Source organism: the organism of the source record quoted next, unplaced genomic scaffold (genome assembly GCF_019419815.1).
Source record: "Pyrus x bretschneideri cultivar Hongxiangsu unplaced genomic scaffold, Pyrus_bretschneideri_v1 Contig46, whole genome shotgun sequence".
Lineage (NCBI taxonomy): Eukaryota > Viridiplantae > Streptophyta > Magnoliopsida > Rosales > Rosaceae > Pyrus > Pyrus x bretschneideri.
The window spans coordinates 1,041,105-1,061,719 of record NW_025999783.1 but is presented as its reverse complement, the minus strand read 5'-3'; positions in this window follow the sequence as shown (position 1 = coordinate 1,061,719).

The following is a 20,615-nucleotide window of genomic DNA, read 5'->3' as shown; positions in this document are numbered from 1 at the left end:
GTCTACTGTAATATATTGGTTTACTGGAAGTTGTAATGTCTGGAGGGTTCAACTTTGTTAGTGTTTTTTCATTAAGAGGTTTCACCCTGTAACCTTTGATTTTTTTCAACCAAATAAAAATAAAAGAAAACTTTTGGATTGTTTTAGCAAGTACTAAGGACTAATATTTCCATATTTCTTTCTCTAATAAATATTCTATCAAGGTGCAAGTTTCGTGGAGGTTACACAAATGACAGATATATTTGAGGGTAGTATCATTAGAGCAGCTAGAAGACTTGATGAATTTTTGAACCAGGTATTTACTAATTTTTTTGCTTGGATGCTTCCTGCTTAGAGGTTTTCAATTTCTTTTCCAATTCAAGGTTCCTGTTCTTCTTGAAGAATTGTGATGGAAGCAAAAACAAATGTTCATAGAAAATGCATTTATGAACTGCATGGCAAATTTTTGTTCCATCGATTCTTTAGTTTTCACTGCTAGGGGTTGGCACATGACTTCAATAGCTATGGAATAAATGAGATATCGTTGATCCTTATTGTCTTTCTGAACATTTAGGAAGTCAGTAAGCAATTAGCGTGTGCACTGCAATGTTGCACTATCATTTGCATGAGTTTTATGTGGTAAATATTTTACTAACATGTATGTGAGATTCCTAAACACCTTCGCTTAAATATCACGATTTTGTTCTGATAGAGATTAAAACTCAAATTGTATCTCTACCTTCTCTCAAATCCCTAAGTTGGAAAGTGCATGCTGAACACTGAAAAAGGGGATTGTAGCTTAAAACTTGTTTTGCCCTTTTGATTAATTTTTGTACCCTGAAAATTGCTTCTGCTAGGTTTAGTTCAATTTAGAGGGCAGATTAAATGTGCATGGAAATTTGTGAACGACTTGTTTCTAGTTCTGAGAAATATGCCCAAATATTAATTGCTTGAGCACTTGAGGTAGCACTTAAATTATCTAGTGATTTTAACCGACTTGGTTTTATTTTCAATTGCGTGCCGCTGCTCATGCTGTGGGAGAAGTTGCTTTGGAAGAGAAATTCACTGGAGCAAGCGAAAGCCTCCGGCGAGGTATCATGTTTGCAAATTCCCTTTATTTGTAGATTTCTTCCTGCGGGCCATCTCAGGCATGGTGGAGACAAAGGTTTCCTTCACGGTCATGATGACTGGTTGCCATGTAAGTTATCTTTAGTTCTCTAGGTAGACATGATAAGTTTCTATTTGTTTCCTATAATTTTTGCTGTTGTATCAAGTTACTTCCATTGGCCTATAGTTTATCTCTCTTTTCTGTTAATCCACTATGTATTCATCCAAATTCGGGAGACCTATGCGGAATGATGTTCTTAGAAAGCATTAATGGAATGAAATCATTCTTTTCAATACACTACTTGTTTGCAGATGAACTTTGAAACTTTCATTTCACAAAGTAGAAAGAAAATAATCCCAAATGGTGAGTCTGGGTTGAAAAAAAAAAAAAAAAAAGAGTTGTAGGCTCATTTGGAAATGCCTCTTTAAAAAGCATTGATGCTTAAAAACGCTTTTAGTATGTTAGAAGCACATTTTTTTTTTAAAATAAAAATGCAGGTGCTTAAAGCACATAAATTTTTTTTTTTTTTTTTTTTTTCTAACCTAACATTGTCAAAAAGGCTTTTAGTGGTCTGAAACTTTTTGTAAGCACTTTTAAATAGGACTGAACGCTTGGTCTGAAACTTCTTGTTTAAATCAAGAAACCAATTTTGCCATCAAATCATGTCCTTGTTTTAGTCTGCCACCTGTGTACTACTCTTTTTTTTCACTCGTATCATTCTTATCCACCCTAGAGGAGCCTTCATCTCAAAATTTTACACAAATTTGGCAATCTAAGACACTGAGTACGTGGATACCAATTCTCAAATTGTGTCCCTTTTTTTTTCGAGTTAGAAGTAGAAGATGGATTAGTCATGAAGAAAATTATATCATGTTTAGTTTAAAAAGTTTTTTTATGACTAATATATCCCCTACCCTCATTTTGGACACAATTTGGAAGTTGGTATGACTTGTTCATTCAAGATACATTTTGAATCTAAAGAGTTGTCCTATCCATCCCAACACTAGACACCAAACAAGGCATTTGAGTAAGGCTAGGTTTGGTTTCATTCGGTTCGATTTTTGGCTGAAATTGAAGTAGAAAATCAAATCGAAGTTACTATTTAGTTCAGTTCGGTTTTTGTCTATTTTTTTCGGTTCGATTTTTGTTTGGTCTGGTTTTTCTGGTTCGGTTTTAAAAAAAAAAAATTACAAATAATGCCGAATATAATAAAAGTTGAAGAAACTGGAAACAAATCTTTAGCTAAAAATATAACACTTCAAATCCATTCAAATCTAACAGAATTTTTAAAAACAAAAGATCAAATTCCAGATCAATAAAATTGCATACCCAAGTTACTCATATCTATCAAAATTAAGTCATATCAAAGAATAAAATCGACAAGAATTATATACAATTTGCATCACACTTAGTTGAATCTTCCAGATCGAAGCTCAGTGAACGAGGAAAACAAGTCCATCAAAATAGTTGCGGTGAAAGGTGGCTAGATCTGGTGCATGTCAACAATGGCGAGTGAGAAGAACCACCTTGTTGTCAACGATGGTGGATGTTATGATATGTACTTGTGACTACCTTAATCACACTTAGGATTATTGCATTAGTAGTTTGATAAAGGATTAGTTATGAATTAGTTATTTCCTTTTGTATTTTGTGAGTTGTTAGGCCATCTAGCAAAGAATGCAAGGCTTTATATTGCCAATAGTGATATGTGGTTGTTATCGTTCATTTTTATAAAAAGAATATTATTCCACAAAAGTATGTCAGGAGCTCAGCTCCTTCTCCTTTCTCGTGTTCATCTCCATAGCTATTCATACCTGCAAGTTGAGTAAGGAATCCGAGTTAGGGTTTAACAATTGGTATCATCTTCTCGATTCTGGTCTCCTTCCTTGTATGCCATGCCCTTTGAATGCTGCACACACCGCTGCCATGGATGCTCGCTTTGATGCTCTTGAAGCCTCTTTCAATGCTCATTTTTTCACCCTTGAAGCTACGCTTGCTGCAGCTTTATGGGAACAATCGACGACTACGAATACTAAATTGCTTGTGGGCTTTGAGCAATTTCGTAACGAATTAGCGATTGGGGGTGAAGACGGCTCCACTTTCGTTTCGACTCGTGGTTCTCCACATCACAACCCAGATCTTCCTCTTCTTACCGATGCGCCATTCCAGCCACCACATCAGGAGATCTATAACGAGCAGTGGTTCATAACCTCGCCAACAATGGCAACCTCGGATTGACTTCCTTAAGTTCACACCTGGTGATGATCCAGTTGCCCGGATTTATAAGGCGGAACAATTCTTCGATTACTACACTACGACTGATCATCAGAAGGTGTTGACCGTTTCTTTCCATCTTTGAGGGGGGGTGGCGTTGCATTGGTTACGTTGGATAAACTGCTTTCAGACCACACTGCAATAAGAGGAGTTTACTAAAGCATTTTGCACCGAATTTGGTCCCTCTAAGTTTGAGGATTATGCAGAATCTATCTTCAAACTTAGTCAAACAGGTCATCTCAAAGACTACATTACTGAGTTTCGTCGATTGGCAAACCGTACTCGTGATGTTGGCCCCATACTGCTTAAGAGTTGTTTCTTAAGTGGTTTGAAAAAGGAATTGCAATTTTATGTGTAGATTTTAAGGCCTGCAAATGTGCATGAGGTGATTGTGTTTGTAGTACAACTTGACACTAAGCTTTCTAAGCTAAGAATTGGTACTCAACACCCTATATCATAGATTAAGCCTCAGGCAGTTATTCCTTTTGTTCTCACTTCCTCAACCAACAGATTTGGTAATTTTCCTGTGAAGAAGCTTAGCCCCAAAGAAATTGCTAAGAAAATAGAGTGGGGAGTACTGGTTTTGTGTGGAAAAGTGGAGTAAAGGTCATAAGTGTGGTCAACAACTATTGATGCTTGATTTCGTTGAACTTGAGGAGGAATTTGAGGATGTACCTTCTGAATTGCAACCTGAACTCCAAACCATGGAGCTCAATGAGTGTGCGTTCTATAACACCAATTTACCACAGAAATCTCAAACTATGAAAGTGGAGGGTTTAGTTAGCACACTCCCTGTGAGAATTTTGTTGGATTTTGGAAGCATTCATAGCTACTCCCTTGTTTTTGGGGGTTATCAGTGTACACATGACGTATATGCTTTACCTTTGGGAAGCTGTGACTTAGTGTTGGGGGTTTATTGGTTATCTACAATTAGTCTCATCCTATAGGATTTCCACCTCTTAACCATGGAATTCCAAAAACACCATGGCACTTATAAGCTCGCTCACAAGCCTGCAACTCTTCCCCCTCTGTAAGAAGTCTCTCTGAAGCATTTGGACAAGTAATTTCACACTTCAAACTTGGGCTTATTTCTCTATTCTTTGGACAAAGACAAGTTAGAAGCATTTGAGCTTGATATGATTCAAATCCAAGAATTGCAGACATTATTAGGGAACTTCGATGAGTTATTTGTGCTCCCTACTACACTTTCTTCGGATAGAACTTATGATCATCACATCCCATTGCTTCTTGGTGCAAAACCCCCAAGCATTCGGCCTTACCACTATGGCCAAATGCAAAAGACCGAAATTGAGAAAGCAGTTAATGAGTTGTTGCAATTAGGGTTCATTCGACTTAGTCATTAACCCTTCTTTTTCCTAATGTTGTTGGTTAGGAAGAAGGAGGGTACTTGGCGTCTTTACTTGGACTACAGGGAGCTCAATTCCATCACAATTAAGGATACGTTTCCTATACCCTTGATTGATGATTTATTGGATAAGTTGTTTGGTGCTAAATGTTTCTCAAAACTTAACTTAAGGTTTGGTTACCATCAAATCATGATGCACCCTGATTTCATTAATAAAATTGCTTTTCAAACTCATGAGAGGCACTATGAATTTTTAGTTATGCCCTTCGGGTTAACCAATGCACTTGCCACATTCCAAAACCTCATGAATCACATATTTAAACCTTATCTTAGACACTTTATCTTGGTATTCTTTGATCGTCTATAGTAAATCTTGGGAGGATCATCTAGCTAATCTGAGTATTACTTTTTGGATTTTGAAAAATCATTACTTGTTTCTCAAGAAACAAAAGTGTTCCTTCGGTCAGAGTAAAGTAAAGTACCCTGGTCACATTGTTTCTTGAGAAGGTGTAGCTGCTGACCCTTCTAAATTGCAGGCCATTGTTAATTGGCCGACTCCAACCAATGTGAAAAGTCTAAGAGGATTTCTGGGGCTAATGGGTTATTACAGAAAGTTCATTCCTGGCTACGACAAGATATGCCAACCTATTTATCAGTTAACCAAGAAAGAAGGGTTTCATTGGTCTTCAAGTGCTCAGGATGCCTTCATTCACTTGAAACAGGTCATGACTTCCCCATAGGTTCTAGCCTTGCCAAATTTCTCAATTCCTTTTGAGATTGAATGTGATGCTTCGGGGCAAGGAATTGGTGTGCAGTTTTGCAACAATAAGGCCGACCAATTGCCTTATCTAGCCAAGCATTAGGTCGTCGAAATCAATCCTTATCCATATATGAGCGAAAACCTATTGTAATTGTATATGCAGTAAAAAAGTGGCACAATTATTTACAGGATGGGCATTTTGTGATTCACACAAATCATCACAGCCTCGAGTACCTTCTCAGTAATAAGGCTCACACTCTATTTTAGCAAAAATGGGTGACCAGACTCTTCGATTTCGATTATGAAATACACTACAAAACTCAAAATGAAAATTTAGCTGCTGATGCTATCTCTCGGATTGCTGGAGCTATCCCCTTAGCTGAGGAAGCTTTGTCTCAGAATGATCAAGAGTTGCAATGTAAGGCCATCTCATATCCTTATGGGGTTGGATGGATGAGTTAAGAAGATTTAATGAACATGATGAGTGGATTGTGTAGAAGGTGCAACAGTTGGTTCAAGAATCTTCTACCACTGCTACTAGGGATCCTACATTACAATCCAAGTATCACCTTGATAATAGGTTTCTAAATTACAAAGCTAGAGTGGTCTTGAGTCCTACTTCTTCCTGGAGGCACAAAGTCATTGTCGAGCACCAAACAACTCTTACAGCTGGTCATGAAGGGGTTCAATAAACCTATCACATGATAAATAAGGGATTCTATTGGGTGGGGAAGAAATCTGATATCAGGTAGTTTGTATCTAAATGCCACATTTGTCAACTAAACAAATACGAAACAATCACTCCACTAGGTCTTTTGCAACCCTTGCCTATTCCCCAAAACATTTGGCAAGACATTAGCATGAACTTCATCAATGGTTTGCCTCTTTGCAAAGCAAAAGCAGTGGTGATGGTGGTTATTGACAGGTTGTCAAAGTATGCTCACTTTATTGGTTTAGCTCATCCTTATACAGCTGATAATGTAGCACAATTGTTTGTGGATCATGTTTTTAAATTACATAGAATGCCTACTTTAATAATAAGTGGCAAAGACCCTATATTTCTGAGTTCATTCTGGAATGAGTTTTTTAAACTGCACAGGTGCAAATTGTGTCTTAGCTCGGGTTATCACCCTTAAACCGATGGCCAAACTGAGATTGTAAACAAATGTTTGGAGATATATCTTCGTTGTTTCACCAGTGCACAACCCAGAAAATGCCTCTAGTGGCTCAGTTGGGCGGAATAGAGTTACAACAACTTATACCATGCCTCTTCCAAGTTTACACCCTTTTGAAGTGGTTTACAGTTACCCTCCTCCTCACCCAGCCCCCCTATGAATATGGCATTGCTAAGGTTGAGCTTGTTGAGCAACAATTGGTAGCAAAGGATATGATTCTCTCTTTGCTGAAAACAATCTTAAAGTGGCACGGAATGGAATGAAAACTCAGGCTGATAAGCACATGACAGAGAGAGAATTCGAAGTAGGGGATTTGGCTTACCTTAAACTAATTCCATACCAACTTCAGCCTTTGTCTTCTCACTCTTACCATAAGCTGCAGCACAAATTTTATGGCTCATATGTTGTTGATGCTAATGTGGGAAAAGTTGCATACAAACTCTAATTACCAGCTGATTGTAAATTGCATCATGTGTTCCATGTGAGTTGCTTGAAGAAAAATTTGGGAGCCAATGAATTGCCAACAACCACACTACCTACCGTGACAGATGATGGACTATCTCAGCAATTTCCTGTTGATGTGTTGCAGAGGCGTATGTATAAGAAGGGTAACATTGTTGGAGTTCAATTACTGGTGCAATGGGAGGGCTGTAGCGAGGAAGACTCCACTCGGGAAGACTTTGATGACTTCACTGGTTCCCTGAGTTTCAACTTTGATTTAACCTTGAGGACAAGGTTCTTTTACAAGGGGATGGAAATGTTATGATATGTAATTGTGACTTCCTTAATCACACTTAGGATTATTGCATTAGTAGTTTGATAAAGGATTAGTTATGAATTAGTTATTTCCTTTTGTCTTTTGTAAGTCGTTAGGCCATCTGGCAAAGAATGTAAAGCTTTGTATTGCCAATAGTGATCTGTGGTTGTGATCGATCATTTTTATAAAAAGAATATTATTAAAAAAAATATATATCTCAGAAACTCAGCTCCTCATTTCTTGTGTTCATCTCCATAGCTATTCATACCTGCAAGTTGATAGGAGCATATTCATGCGACTTAATTAGCTTGTTCTCGTGCGTTCATGTTGTGTTTACTTAGTTATTTTAGTGTTTAAGGCCACTTTTGTGTATTTTCAGATTATAAGGCCAAAGTGTGCAAGAAGATGCAAATTGGAGTATTTTGGAGCGAAAGAGGAATGAATGAGTTGAAGACTTGAAGAAACGACGAATTCCTATGCCAACGATGAATTCTTACCAAAACGAAGAATCCTACTCAAACAAGGCTTCCTATTTTAGGAAAGTTGACCCTAAGTTTCCCGTTTTGGTAACCTTTCCTAATTCTAAACGTCCATATTTTCTAGCCACTTTATAGGCCTCGTATGCACTTTAGGACACAAAACCAAGGCCCTAGCCCTATTTCCCTTCCTAGCCGCACCTTTATATTTATGTTTTAATTTCCTATTTTCGTAAGCCTTTGATTTAATTTTAAATAAGCTAGGGTTAGTTTTCTAAAACCCTACACATTTTTACTCCCCTAGCCGCACATTATTCTTCATATATTCCATAATTCTTAAAAACCTAGCAACCATCCAAATCCATCCCTCTAATCCGTGCATTACTATAACCTATTTCACCCTAATATTCCTCCATTATCTCCCTTTTTTTTTATTCAGCCATTTTTTCCCATTAATTTCTTCCTTCTAAGCCGTGACCCCATTTTTATTATGGACCTTATTTTCTCATCAGCCACAAACAGCCGTAAGAACCAAAACCGTATCCCATTATTCTTTCAGCCGCAAAAAAATCCCATCTTTTTTTCACACAACATTCAGCCGCAATTTTGGACCATTCTCCCTTAATTCATTCTTCCATCCGCAGCCACCTTTACACCCCATTCACTCTAAGCCTAGCCGTCACAATATATCCCATTTTTACTAAACAGCCGCAGCACCATTTTTCACCCTAATTCATCTTCCCATCTTCTCCATCGTCCACACCATCCATTCACCCTAATTCCATATATTCTCTCACCAAGCCGTAGCCACCATAACCTAATTCCAGCCTTCCCCCATCTTCACGCAGCCACCAAAACCCATTCAAACCGTGCCATCTCCCTCCACCATTCTAGCCAAATCCAAATCTGCCGTGCATTATCTCCACCAGTCCAGCCACCTTACACACCTTCCCCACCAGTGCCGAACCACCAATCCTCCCTAAATCCATCCCCAACCCAAAATAACATCCAAATCATCCATTTAACCTCACTGCCGCAGCAAGGAGAAGAGGAAAGAGGACTTAGACGCGCAGAAATTCAAGTGGATTCCTTGGGCGTTCTAGGTGTAATCCATCCTTTGTTCTTTATGTTTAAATTCAATTGTATTTTTCTTGTTGTGAACATGAGAGGCTAAATCCCCCTAGTTAGCTAGGGGGTGATTCGAAACCATGTTTATGCTTGCAATATGAATTGATTATATCTGGTTGGAATTTCATAAGTTGTGGATTCAATTTGTTTAACTGCTTGATCGATAACTTATTTATGTATGTTGATTGAGAGTGCACGCTTAATTTTCATGCATGAATATGACGCTAGAATATAAGTGAATTTCACCTAATAGTTATGAACTTATTTTCACAAGTAGTGGAGGTTGCTTATAAACAATCGCGTTAAATAAATTCTTGGCATAAGTTTCAAGCAATCATAGTAACGAATGCCTCGTCAATACTTATAGTTTTCAGTGTGCTTAATGATTCTTGCTTGTATCTCTATTATGCAATTCATGTAGGGAACTTGTGGGGAATGCTTTGGGTTGTCGCATGCAATCATCCAATTCATTAACTTTAGGAAAACTTGACGGTTAATTTAAGCGGACCTAATTAACCCGGGGTGTTGAGTTTCATAATTCATCGAAAGACCAACTGAAAATCAAATTGTATGCAAGTGTGACATGTGTGGAGAAGAACCTTCTAGCTAGCATTCATCCATATTTTCATCACATTCATATTTACATTCTGCCTTTAAATTACAATCGTTGCATTTAGTTTAATTTCGTCAAAACCTCAATCCCCCTTTACTTTAGTGTCCAATTTAGTTAGAAAGTGTCTTAGTTTGTGTTTATAAGTGTTTTGTATTCTTTGAGTCTTTTGATTTGTTTTAGTATTTTATTGTTTAGTTTTACATTCTTTGAGTCTAGTTTAGTGTTTTTAACGTTTGTTTTACGTTTTTGAGTCAGTTTCCAAGTGATTTAGTAATCCCTCCTAATCCCCGGTCTAGAACGATCCCTACTTGCATCTTTACTACAATTGTCACAAGAGGGTTTTAATTTGTGTGCTTACTTAGTTAGCATCAAATTTTTGGCGCCGTTGCCGGGGATTAGCAACTTTGCTAATCCCTTGGATTGTTTAATTTCTGTTTATTTATTTATTTTGTTAAAGTTTCTGATTTTGTTTTGGTTTCCTTGTTTTAGGTACTAGTGCATGACTCGGAGTAAGGAATTCGAGTTAGGGTTTAACAGCGGAAGCCATGGCTAACTTCGATAGAGGTATGAGTTGGATAGTGGGATAGAGAGAGATGCAATAGGGGAGAAAAAAAAAGGGGGGGAAAGAAATGGGTGAGAGGGAGATGAGATAACAAAAGAAGAAAAAGGCAAGAGAGAAATGGGAGAGAGGAGTGTGGCAGCATGAAAGGAAAAAAAAAAGAAGAAAAAAAATGGAGAAGAGGAACATTGCTGAGGACAAGAAATGAAGGAATAATTAGTATGCTATGGTTTCTAACTTTCTAATAAGATGCCTAACATTCTATTTGGGCTTGGAATTAGTTTGGGAAATGAATACCCATTATATGTAAAATTACAAATTGAAATAAACTTAATATATATTTATTCGGTTCGGTTCAATTTTCGAACCCCAAAAATCAAAACCGAACCAAATCATTTCGGTTCGATAGGGTTTTGTACTTTCAATTCGGTTTTTTAGGTTGCAGTTCGATTTTTTGTTTGGTTTTCAGTTTTTTGAACCCATCCCTACATTTGAGAACAATGTAACTGCCTAGCTATACTTATTCAAGGTTCATATAGAGTACTAACAAAAGGATTGGGGCGTGTAACCTTAGACCATCTCCAGTTGAAAGAGTTAAATATAGCCCCATCCATAATTATAGTCCTACAAAAAATTATTTTAAATGAATAGAGTTAGGCCATACTCATATACTGTCTCCAACCGAATGGGCTAAACATTGTCCCTCTATAATTTATTAGTTTTAAGTTTATACTTCAAAATTTAAGAAAAATTAATGAAAATGACTTGAAAACTTTGAATGTCACGTCCCGGCCCGGGCGGGACCACTTCCTGGGCCCGACTCCACCGTAGCACGATATTGTCCGCTTTGGGCTTACCATTCCCTCACGGTTTTGTTTTTGGGAACTCACGAGCAACTTCCCAGTGGGTCACCCATCATGGGATTGCTCTAGCCTCCTTCTCGCTTAACTTCGGAGTTCCTACGAAACCCGAAGCCAGTGAGCTCCCAAAAGGCCTCGTGCTAGGTAGGAATGGGAATATACATTTAAGGATCACTCCCCTAGGTGATGTGGGATGTCAATTGAATTTTAACCAAAAGTCATACAATAACTTTATTTAATGGTAGGATAAAGCTCAACACTAAACCAGTCTAATTAAATAGCCCAAGCAATGAGTTTCCAAATATACCCCTAACGGCAAGCTTTTATCTGTTTAATAACTCTCTTCTTATGGATCCCTTTACTACTCTCTCTCCCGCATTTCTTCCTTGACATTCGATCATGTTTTAGTTTCTAGTGGTTAATTTTCTTTATTTCTCTTTGTGATCCACTGATGGAAACCGAAAGTGAATGGCAAGCAATGGGAATCGAAGCACATATAGGTTTTTGAACCTAACACATATTGAGCCTTGCCACATTCATCCATCCCAAAATTAACTTCTCCAAATCCTCCAAAGAAGAACAAGCCCACCCCATTGTGCACACAAGCTTGATCTTTCTCAACCCCAAAAAACCCTTCTCCCTGAACTCCCTCTTCGACACCACATCAAGATCCAAACTCTTCAAAATTTTCAAACTCTCCTCCACCAAATCCACTTGCACTCCACCACCACCACCAACTTTCCCTTTCAATTTCTTCCCATTATAAGACACCCCATGATGCAAATTTGTCAAACCAAAAACTTTTTTCTCTAAATTGGGACCTGGGCTCTTAGCTTTGATACCAAAAAACGTATGGATCGAATGGCCCACTACCGCTATGGATTCGTTGAACATATTGAATGTTAAATGAACTTTCTTGATCAAATACTAGAAAGAAATAACAAGATAAGAAGGAAGACTGAATCTTTGTGAGTAATGGAATCAAGGAATTAAGTTTTTGTTGATGAATATTGAGGATTATCGGATCAAAAATTCAATAAAGATTACTTTTAAGCAAAGCATGAATATTTGGGTTTTTCATTTTTAATGTTGGGCTCTCTCAGCTCTTGTTTTGAATTTTTATTTAATTAGGTTAATCTTAGTTTATTACCCTGAAGTTTCATGATTTTCAACATTTGGTACATGAAGTTTTTTTCATCCAGAGTCATACCTCAAGTCTTAATTTTGGGATAATTTCGTACCGCCGTTAAGTTGGCTATTTAGTCAGCCATTAATTGATGATGTGGCGCCCATGTGGACAATGATTGGGCACTATGTGTCAATATGGGCCCACATAGATATTAAAAAATAAAAGAAAATAAAAATTTTAAAAACTAAACAAATAAAAAATGGCCTAGGAATGTAGGCCTTCCCTTTCCTCCACCTGCACCAACCCTTTTTCTTCTTCTCTTCGACAGCCACCAAAGCTCATCTGAAAATAAGCACCACCACGACCTGGGTTTTCTTTCTTTCTTCTCCATCGACAACAACAACAAGGCATTCATCGCGGAGATTTCAAACCAAAGTAGAAAGCCATAACCCATGGGTCTCTGGAGATTTGCAACTACAAAAAGCGATCCCAAAATCCTCTCTCGTGTTCTCTGCTGAGCATCACCTTTAGCCCAGTACATCACAACAACACATCACCAATAAAGCTCTCTACCACTAGAATAGTAGACCAAATCCAAGAACCACGCACTGCGAGGTGTAGAGTCTGGCTCGTGCATCATCTCTAGTCTGCGTGATCTTCCTCAGCGAGGTTAGGGCCTTCTCGATTTCGAACACGTTGCAGGGAGACCAAGTCGGGTTGGGTTGGGTATGGAAGGATTAGGGGAGGGATGGGTCGAGTTGGGTATAGAGGGACTAGGGGAGGGATTGGTTGACACACCCCGACCCAGAAAGTCCACTTGGACCCTGAATTGAGCTGTGCTGGCCGACACCTGGAAGGTGACGAAGCCATAAAATGTGATGGTGTATAAAAAGTGAATAAATTTGAACCTAAAAATTATTAATACCAGAGTGCGCTACGAGTGGGAGCGAACCCATTTCACACGCGATGTCAGAGCATAAGTAAGGTACAGTAGTGTGGGTAAGAATCATACCCTCAAAAATATCCATCAATACTAAGATTCGCCACAGATTCTTGTCGATACAAACTCAGCAGCTAAAACCTGGAGGGCACCAAACAGAAGGTGTGAGTAAGCAATAAAACCAAGCTTCCCAAAGTTATTACCTCTCTAAAAGTAATGCCCCTAAATGTAAAACCCGTATCGTTTTCCATAAGACAGTACAACATATATACATATATCCAAACCATACTCAGAAATGACCAAAACCACGGTTTGCCATCAACTCCACCATACATTAATAAGTAGGCCAAATGAACTAAATCAATACAAAGTGATATATCAGTCAGATTCATCTAAAATGACATGTACAACTTATCCATATCTCATCAATCATGGCTAGCATATAAGTAGGAGTCACCTATAATGACCTGTACGACTTATCCATATCTCATCAATCATGGCTAGCATAAAAGTCTTATCCATATCTCATCAATCATGGCTAGCATATATGTCGGAGTCACCTATAGTGACCTGTACGACTTATCCATATCTCATTAATCATGGCTAACCAATAGCTCAATAAGTATACATGCACACGAGTCGAAACCACCTAAGGTGGTCTGTACGACAGGACTGGGCGTAAATAAATACGCTCAAGTGCTACGATCACGTAAAGACTGTGCGAATAATCACGGGTCACCTACGAGTCGGAACCACCTAAAGTGGTCTGTAAGACAGGACTGTGCACCTACCTTGGATCCAAGGTGAGAGTAAGGTGTGGGAGGTGAACATCACGTGAAGGACTGTGCCCTGGCCACGGGCGGGAGCACTAACACCGGGGTGCAGGTTTATAAGCTCTCAATGCATCTCAATGCATCTCAATATAACATGTGCAACTCATGGCAACCAGTACGACAATATCGAAGTTGCCTAACTCATAACTGCAGTCATGCTATAACGCAATCGATTCAACTAATACCATAAACTCACCTGAACTTACCTGGGTGTCTTGCGTTCACCTTTGCACTTGAAAGCATTCCCAATATTTATATGCAAGTAATATACATATGGATATACCATGATGCAATCTAATACTCAACCATGTCGTAGCATTATCAATTATAAACACTACGGTGTGAAGTGTACAATCAATAACGCCCTACTCCCGACTACTTATTTTCAGGGATAATTATCTATGACAACCCAATTAACACTAATTTAACTAACTAATTCACAAAACTAAAACTTGCCTTTACCAATTTCCTTTGCATTACTCAATTTCCCAAGCAAGGCTTTTGTCTCAAATATTTTATGGCTGCATCTAACGTCTCGTTAGACTGCCTACGTACCCTAAACAGGGATCAAGCCATTCGTAGTTCATATAGTACTTCAAGCATTCACAATAATTACATATGAAAGTAATATACCTAATCAATTTAAAAGTGTTGATAGAACTCTCAATAATATGTACGATAAAAAGGAAAAGATGCACTCATCTGAAGTCCACGCTATGCTTCTCTAGAGCACGCATCGAGGCGTCCTGAATGATCGGTCCCTATGGCCAATTATCAAATCACATCTCAGAACTATTATCCGTAGAATACGTAATTCACATAAAACACAACCTCAACGACATTCTAAAATAGTTTGATACCCATTGACCACAAGTCAACCGTCGATCAAAGATCGACGGTAGGGTTTACAACCCTGTATAACTTGACCCTGAAGATCCGCATATCAGATTTCCAATCCGCAACTCCCAACGATCCACAATATGTTTCTAGAATAACATATTAAAATTTCATTACGATCCAACGGTCAGATCTCCGCCAATTGCCTAAAACAAGTGGCCGTGAACATTTATTTTACTAACTTAGAAATCCAATTCAGGAAGATCCATAAGTCGGATTCCCGATCCATAAATTCCTATGATCTTTAAATATTACGTATTATAATGTATCCAATTTTGGTGACGATCCAACGGTCGGATCATCAATTCACATTTTTATCAAGTAACGTATCGTAACGAATTTAGGTTCCAACGATCAACCTACGTTATTCAAATGACAAAACTGAATTCAAAACATTCAACGTAGCCTAAAAATAGCTTTGGCGGCTCACTGGCCACGTGCCGCCGCGGGTGGCGGTCGGCAGCCCCGACTCGCTGGAAAATCCAACTATTTCCAAAAATTACCAAAATTTACAGAAATAAAGATCTCAGTGAGTAGAGTAAACTTTATACCTGTGGCCAAGGCCAAATTGGCTTGGAAGTACCTCAATTTCACCAAAACCGTGCGGAACCCTAGGTTGTGGGTGTGTTCAATCCGACTCCAAAACAACTCCGTCGTCCCAACCATTGCTTGGGCTTTGTTCTAGGCCTCAAGAGGATGCTATGGGTGGTGGAAATTGAAAGAAATTGCTTCGGGATTGGGTGATTTGAAGCCAAAGCCGCCGCTCCCCTTCTTACGAAATCTCTATTTTCAAGGCCAAATCTCTCCAAATTTGAGATGGAATGGATAGAGGGAAGGTTATGGAAGAGTTCTCAAGAGGTTTATGAAAGCAATTCATCGGAAAAATGGGTGAAAATCGTCGAAAATGGAGGTATTGCCGACCGGGTTGAAAACGGGTTGCGGGTCAAGGAACCCGACTTCCCCTCCTTCTCTTTCTCCCTCCTTTCCCTCCTGTTCTCTCCTCTGGTTGGTTAGTGTCCTCATCTCTCTTCTCTCATCTTTCCCGATTGGGCAACTCGCCCAATCTTTTTTTTTTTTTTTTTTTTTTATCTTTTCTTTCTTTCCTCCATTTCTGATTGGGCTTCACCTTGAATAACCAATTTCTGATTGGGGATTTAATTTAATTAACGCTAAACCTTGAATAACCAATTTCGAACGTCCGTAACTATATCGTTATAATCCGGACTCGCAAACGGCTTTCGCCTATACGTTCGTACCAACGAGTACTACGAGGATATGCTAAAAGAATAAGTCCCACATCTCTCAAGTCGATGGTCGACGGAAGTCAAAGTCCTTGCCTCTAGGGCAATTTCGTAAATTCACGCTTTTAAAATAAAATAAAAACGTAAAATTTGGAATAGGTTGTCACATAAACGTATATTTTGCAGTTGTTTCAGAAATAGTGTGTTATTTTGTTATAATTTCAGAAATAATGTGTGTTATTTTGGTTCAATTTTTAGAGAGTGTAATTTTACTATAGTTCTATAAATAGTTGGTTATTTTAGTTTAGTTTTAGAAATAGTGTACGTTATTTTGTTGTAGTTCCAGAAATAATGTTTATTTTGTTATCTTCCATAAATAATGTGGGTTATTTTGGTTCAGTTTTCAAAGATAGTCTGTAATTTGCTATAGTTTGAAAAATAGTGTAGGTTATTTCATTCAATTTCAGAAATAGTATTGGTTATTTTGCTGTAGTTTCAAAATAGTGTTTATTTTGTTCCTTTCCAGAAATAGTGTAGGTTATTTTGGTTTAGCTTCAGAAATAGTGTGGGTTATTTTAGTTTAATTTTATAAATAGTGTAATTTTGCTATAGTTTCAGAAATAGTGTGGATTATTTTGTTTCAGTTTTAGAAATATTATAGGTTATTTTGGTTTAGCTTCATAAATAGTGTAATTTTGCTATAGTTTAAAAAATAGTGTGAATTATTTTGTTTCTGTTTCAGAAATATTGTGGGTTATTTTGGTTTAGTTTCATAAATAGTGTACTTTTGCTGTAGTTTCAGAAATAGTGTGGATTATTTTGTTTCAGTTTTAGAAATATTGTGGGTTATTTTGCTATACTTCCATAAGTAGTGTGAATTATTTTGTTTCAGTTTCAAAAATAACGGGGAAATTCAATGCATGTAAGTAACACAACTAATACCAATTAATATTAAGGGTTAATCTCAGTTTACTACTCTGATGTTTCATGATTTTCAACATTTGGTACATGAAGTTTTTTTTCATCCCAAAATCATACCTCCAGCCTTAAGTTTGGGATAGTTTCGTACCTCCGTTAAGTTGGATGTTAAGTCAGCCATTAATTGATGATGTGGTGCACATGTGGACAATAATTGGGGGCCACGTGTCAATATAGGCCCACGTAGATATTAAAAAAATTAAAAAAAATTAAAAACTCAAAAAAATTAAAAATAAAAATAAAAATAAAGTAAAAAACTAAACATAAATCTGAACCCTTCCCCATCACCCGGACCACTTCTTCCTTCTCCTCCTTACCAACTCGATCTCCATCCTCCGTCCTTATCCCCACTCGCACTCGTCCTTCCCTCACCACCACCTCCCAACCCGACCAATGTAACATCCCACATCGCCCAGGGGAGTGATCCTTAAATATATTCCCATCCCTACCTAGCACGAGGCCTTTTGGGAGCTCACTGGCTTCGGGTTCCATTGGAACTCCAAAGTTAAGCGAGAAGGGGGCTAGAGCAATCCCATGATGGGTGACCCACTGGGAAGTTGCTCGTGAGTTCCCAAAAACAAAACTGTGAGGGAATGGTAAACCCAAAGCGGACAATATCATGCTTTAACATCGTCAATTAATTAATTGCTTTAAAAGATTGAGAGGCGGCTGGTTACACAATTAATTACATTTATATATTATGGCCTATATATATTGGAAATTTGGAAGGCAAATGGCATGTTTCAAAGTCCTTAAATCAGGGGAAACAAAATTATCAGTAGCAATTAACTTGCAGCGGCAATATGTGTGATTGCATGTTTTTGCCTTTGGTAAATATATATATATATATATATATATATGTTTTTCTATAAAATAAAGAAATGTTTTTAATTAATCTTTATGCCTTTCGTGTATAAGTATGTCTTTGTTTTCCATGAGTCTTTCGTTGTTTACACGAAAGCAAAAAGAAATTGCTGTTTGCAGTTGTTTGTATATAAATCATTCGCTATGTAAAGTTGCTTTGATTTTTCTTTGTATTGGTATTTGGTAAGGTTTGATTTTACTTTGTACTGGGAGCCAAAACCCAGCAGTCCAAAAAATAATGAAAGTCAACTTTTGCTCATGGGTATTTATTCTTTAACGTCATTGATGCTTGACGGAATGGGTTTCCGTTAGGGGTAAAGGCTGGAAAAAAATTTATTTTGTTTTGGGCTTCTAGTTCATCTTATGTGTGTTTAATGTTTATGAGTTGATATAAATTAGTTTTGTTATTATGATTAAATATGAAGTCTTTTTGGTTAAATAATTCTCAAGGAAGCCCGCAGCTTCCCTGGTTTATCCCTGTGAACCCGGCCTGCATGGCCAGCAGCAATAGGCCGTTGGGTCTTCTTTTTCGTCCCGGTCCATATATCGCAGCCTTCTTGGTTGCAGGACCTACGCCACAGCCCATCGGACTCAGCTCTAGCCTCGGCTGGGCCCCGTGTGACCCAAACCCGCAAGCCAGCCTTTGCTGGACTTGCCTTCCCACGCGAACCTAAGTCCAGCTTTCGTTGGGGCCTAACTCGTGCCGCCCTGGCCCCAATTACACCATCACTTGTTGTTGGGCTTCAAAAATTGGCCAGTGGCTGCTTTTGCAGCCATACCCAACCTGAGCCCATTCTTTTGCTCACGACACCCAGCCCTATCTTTTGGGCTATGGTATTTTCGACCCAACGCTATTATTTAGCATTTTAAATCATTTAATCGTTAATGTTCAAAAGTGATCTTCAGGTTAATAATTTTGAATTCATTATCAGATTAAGGGATTATAGGTCACTTTTAATTAATTTAATAAATCGGGCCATACGGGGTCGATTGTAGAAGCAAAATAATAATAACATTTGGAATAATTTATTTTTATACTTTAAACCGTTGACATACTTTCGTAGTAATGAAGCTCTCACACTTGAGTTCCCGATGAACCTCAAATCCATTACACTTAAATCAGCATATTGCATTCTGTGTTTTTGTAGGAACCTCTCCTTTATGAACTAAACATTCATAAACTAAATTGAACATGTAGTTTCAAATTTAGTGCCTTTGAAACCCGAAGTTTTCATAAACCAATACACCCATGAAAACCCAACGTTTTTCATGAAAACCATGTCTTAGAACTCGAATGTTCTAACTTTGATGTTTATGGATGATTCATTCCCATAGCACCAAACACAATATTGTTCCTTCCAATTCAATGGATTGTCGAACTGTCACAAGTTCGATTTCCCTTATTTGGACATTTTTAAGAGAAACCACTTTATGTGGGGTACAAGACGTGAATCTCCACTTGACTATTAAGAAGCTGAGAAACCATTGAAGCTAACAATGGCATAGAAGAGCTGAAGAAGCCTCCGCCATGATCTTCATTCGAAGACTTATGCCTGAAGCATTACAAACGGAAGTACCTCCCAAACAAGGATTTCATGGCTCTTTGGCTTGCTCCTATGGACCGTTTAATCATGAAAGACATTGCCTGAAGCACACCATGATTATGTCTATGAATGAGTACAATTCTAAAGTTTATAAATCCGATCGAATTTTGAGTGGAGAATACTTTTCTCGTCCTTCCATGTTTCTAACTTGCTCCTGAAGCAATAGTGTAGAAAACGGAAGTTTACCAAATTCTTGGATCTAATTACTACCACAACATATGGTAGAATCAAGGCCTGCCAAGGTGTGGCATCATGCCCAAAGCATGATCCTTGGCACCTAAGACCTAAAACTTCAAGAATAAGGGATAGTATTCCCAAACCTTAACCTTGCAAAATCTAGTGGTCAATATGTGAGACTAATCTTGCTCCACCAAACATCGTTGGAAGAGCAGAATTTTGACATGGATGGCCTTGTTGCTTGAATCCTTTTAGTAAATCATTTACTTTGTGTACATTTTTCCATGTTCTTGGATTCATGTTTAGTGTATGTTTTACTTATAGATAATCTTATTGATATTGTCCTCAAATATGAGTTAATTGAATCATGTTCCTTAATACATATGACCGATTCAACTAAACACGTGATTAGTTAGGAATGTGGGAAAGTTAGTTGTCTAGATGAATGCGATAATACGCACACTAACTTTACACTTAAATCACATCTCTAACAACGACTTCAGGTCTATCCAACTTAATTAAGAGCATTTGGCACACTCCTCGTTGTATGAATGGTACTAAATTACCATTTAAAGGACCTTAAATTCTCTTTGTCATTGAGTTCTTAAGGATATTCGAGAGAACAATGATCATCAATGGAACCACTGAAGAAAATAGAGTGAAATATCTTCGCACCACCTCCAAAAATGAGCTTGAAGCTTTGATTAAGGGCCAATGGGTTGTCCCCCAACTGGAAATACACCACATGCGGTCGGCCTGGAGCTTGGTGATTGAGCAATTTACTTGTTTTGGCATAACCTTTTGGGACACTTAGGTTAAACAATGATGCTATGACGTATCTCCTTACTCGAAGTAAGGATATTGTGCCTACAAGCACACTTTGCCAAGCCTGCTCAT